Below are 4,035 nucleotides of genomic sequence, written 5' to 3' on the forward strand. Positions count from 1 at the left end.
CGCGGGGACGAACGCGGACGGCTGGCGTCCTCTTCGTGTGACATGCGGTGCTGGCGGCGGGGTCTGGCTAGCGATGTCGAGATCCGCAGGTGAATCGGCGACTGGTGAATCGACCCGTCCCCGCGGCGAGCCATGAGGTAACCCCGCCTGCCCGCCGTCAACATTCCCCGCCTCTCCATGCGATCGCTATTGGTTTCCCACGAGCGACCGTCGGACGGGGGCCGACGCGGGCGCGCTCTGCCTAGATGTAGATCGTCCCGTCCCAACCGTAGCTCGTGCTGGGACAACCAGCGCCTCCTAGAGATCCGCGAGGTCTCGCTTGAGCGGAGGCCGATATGGATGGATGGATAGATAGATCTTGCACCTTTCTAGACTGAGCAAAATTCTGATGAATATAAACGGCATTTTTTTATGGTTCTGAGTGGCGGCCATTCACTTGTTTGGAGATTCGATTAATATTTGTCCCATCGTCTAGTTACCTGGGGTTTACATACGTGATTTTGTGACAGATCTCCACCTACATGCCTGCTATGGGTGCATCAGACACTGTTCCCGTGCTCTCTGTTACTTTTAAAAAGTTACCAAATTCTTATCTGGACTAGTAATCAGTTGGTTGTTTGCATCTATGAGGTGTAGAATCAACAGCCCTTCTGATAAATAGATGTTGTTTATGTATACTCCTTTATGGTGGTAATTAAAATTTGGAGTTTGGTACGTAGCAGTTCTTTGTCTACTTGTCTTGGATCTTACTGTTAAGACGTTGCTGGTTTCGTGTCTGGAGTAATAGTAATCAGTTTGCTGTTTGCTGTTCGTGCAGTTATATTTCGTGTCTGGAGCGTGAATGGAACTGATGGGAGGTGGAGCCCTGTACGGATCCGCTGTCCCCGCACACACCATCAAGGTATCCCCTTCATACTGCCGCTCATCTTGGTCTTTTGTCGTTCATTTCCTAGATCTCGCACGCGAGGTGTTTGTTTGAATGTACCGACGGCGTTTGATTTTCTGGAAAGGTTGAACCTACTGGAGGAGTTCGCGCGGTTTGGTCGTGAATTGCTTTCTTGCGATGGTCCCATGTCGCTGATTGAATGCAGATGCACGCGCTGTCGGGAATTGCACTGTCGTGGTAGTTAGTGTATGGGTGGATAAACCGTAGTGGGCTAGTACAAACCATCCTAATGTGGTCATCGCTGTTTTGGGTTCCAGTGCAGAGTCTGTTGAAATTGGACTATCATATCATTATAGATGCCCCAGTTCTTGTTCACAAGCTCATCCTAGAAGTGGGTACCACAAACTGTATGATAAGTTTCTGTATCTATGTATATTTATTTACTGTTATAACATGGATATATATTCTGCTTTAATGTTAGTTGTAGCGTTAGCACATCCATATGTGCAAGAAAAGGGTTCGTGTATGTGTGCCTCTGGTTCAATTTTTTACATGGTTCCTTTGACGTCATTAGTCAAAATGGAGCAAGTTGTGTATGTGTATATATACACTATTACAGCAGCCAAATGCAATCCATTTTATTAAATGCGTTCTGGTTCGGATTTGGTCATGGCATGACTTTGTTGTTCTGTTTTCTATTAATCTAGTCACTACTTCTGGAGGCAAATTATCCTTACTCATATTGAGCTTTCCATCTACTTGAGGCAACTGCAGGATGGTAAAATTGTTGCTTTCTTTCTGCAGTCACGACCAAGAGACAGAGAAAGCATAGGTTGCTCGGGTGCATGCTAGAGGCTAGAGCTGCAGGAGGTTCAGTTACATGCTCTTAGTTTTTTTTCCTTCAATGCTACGTTGTGGTAGCCATGCTGTATGTTTCCAGGTTTTCTAACTATATGCAAAACTTTCTGTAGGCTCGGCGGGAGCATCCTGCTGCTTGGCGGTGGACGACAAGGACTTCCTCGCACACGATTTGTCTTCTAAGATTTACGGCGCCAAGGTAATCTCACTCTCTCCGACCCTGGTTGTCTTGTGGGTACGGTTGCTGTAGATGGTGGTCTGTGTGGATCTTGTTATACTGAGGGTGTTATGCTGTTGGTGGCTTGAAAGAAGGGCAGAAATGCTTAGCAATCTATTTCCTGTAGTATTTACCTGTTTACATTATGAAATGTGTGGACAGTAGGTATGTTTTCTAGGTTATATGGTAATAATTGTACACCTTATCGTTGAGTTTGGTTTGTGTTTATAGAATGACAAGGTTGGTTAATTAAGCCCTGCCTGTATCTTTTAGAGTTTACTTCATTGGTAGCATATTCAGCTGTATTAATTAATATTGTACATGTTGGAGAATTTAGACGATGATAACAAACTGTAACCATGAATAGTCAAATAGAAACTTGAACAACCATCTGGTTTAATTTGGTGATGTTCCTCCATGCTAAGAGCTAATCTGCTGCACTGTTATGCAACTTACATCGACAATTTTAATTTCGCTGAAATCATGTTTTCTTTTCTATGTTTATCTCCCTGGACGACCACTACTACCTCCGTGTTTTTTTTATTCTAGCCTATATTGGTGTTTGGCGATCCTGTTCTAATTAATGTGTATAGTTCAAGCCCTTGTTTCTATCTAAATGTGTGCACAGAAGTTCTGTTACCTTCTGAAAAATTATTGGTGCATTTTTTTTTGTTTCTCAAAAACAAAATAGCTTGCTCATTTAAGCTGTGGCATCCCTACTGTTAGCTTTCATATTGTATCTCTGCTTTCTTGTATGAGAGTATCTCATTTTAACTAGCTGGAGAACAAAAAGCATGGTACTAGCTCAGTTTGTGTTATTATTATAAATAACTATCATTTTCTTGAATGGTCTGTTCATAATATATTTGCCCCAGTTTTCTGATTCTTCTCTACTGATTAATGTAACAGGGCGACCAGGAAGGCATGTTGCCGTTTTGTTTGTTCCCAGCCCGACTATGGTTGTCCAGCGAGTCCAGCATGTTGTTATTTGCCCCAGTTTTTCTGGTTCTTCTCTGTTGATTCATGTAACAGTGCGAATGAGGAACCATTTTGTTTGTTCCCAGCCCGACTAGGGTTGTCTAGTGAGTCCGGCCTGTTGTTCATCTGTCTATGGTCGTCCAGCTATTTTGGCATGTTGTTCATGGCGCGAGCGGGTGCCTAGTTTGTGGCTGCTATGGAAGGAGCTTGTAGAGCTTCTAAAGTACTGTATTACACTTGTAGTCGTTACTGTGATTTCCATTGTATTACATTATCTGGTTGCTCTTATTTGGAGTATCATGTGTGTTTTCTATCTCTGCCAATTTAAATATTAGTTGAAATATAAAGACTGAGCCTGATAGATGGGACCCAGTTACCAGAACCTGACAAATGGGACCCAGTTACTAGAACCTGACAACAGGGACCCACCTGACTAGTTGACCCATTTAAAAAAATAAAAATGAAACTCTTGAGATAAAAAGGCCATGGCCCAAAAATAAAAAGGCTGTAATGTTGGGCTTGGCCCATGAAGTCGATCAAAAATTAACAGAAAAATATATATTAAAAAGGCCGAATTAATGGGCTCGGCCCATGTAGAACACCTAATCGGACCGGGCTGAATCTTGTGCCACATCAGCTTGCCACGCTGGATGCCTACGTGGCCTGGGGAGGTTGCTAGTGACCAAAACGCCACAGTAGACGTATTTTGGTCATAAACGTCTACGACCATTTCAGAAGAAAGGTCGCTATAGTCAGTTTACGATGGCCAGCTTTTGACCTTATGTTTTTGGTCACAAAAAGGTCATAAATGGAAATTTGTGACCATTCAGTGACCAATAGTGGTGGTCACAAGTTGACATATTTCTTGTAGTGAGGGCTACCTTGCTCCCGGACGGAGTGTTGGTGATAAACATCATACGGAGGATTAGTTGTTCGATTGGCGTGTGGTTTCATGGTGGTTTGTTGGCTTGCTTGGTAGAGGACGGGTCTGAGGAGGCGATTGGCGCGTATGGCTACCAAGTATCAGTGCACTGTTCATACCCATTAAGACTAGTCACAATGGGAGTAACTTAAGTAGTAACATCATACATTTCAA

General features: G+C 43.4%; 1 long non-coding RNA gene across 1 annotated transcript; it reads left to right on the forward strand.

The window, feature by feature from the left end:
- Window positions 1–1,688: 1,688 nt before the first annotated feature.
- On the forward strand, window positions 1,689–3,025 carry LOC125547637. Its single transcript, XR_007300717.1, has 3 exons — window positions 1,689–1,756; window positions 1,858–1,943; window positions 2,871–3,025. It is a non-coding gene; the product is annotated as an uncharacterized LOC125547637 (long non-coding RNA).
- Window positions 3,026–4,035: the final 1,010 nt, after the last annotated feature.

This window comes from Triticum urartu, chromosome 3 (assembly GCF_003073215.2).
Source record: "Triticum urartu cultivar G1812 chromosome 3, Tu2.1, whole genome shotgun sequence".
Taxonomy (NCBI): Eukaryota; Viridiplantae; Streptophyta; class Magnoliopsida; order Poales; family Poaceae; genus Triticum; species Triticum urartu.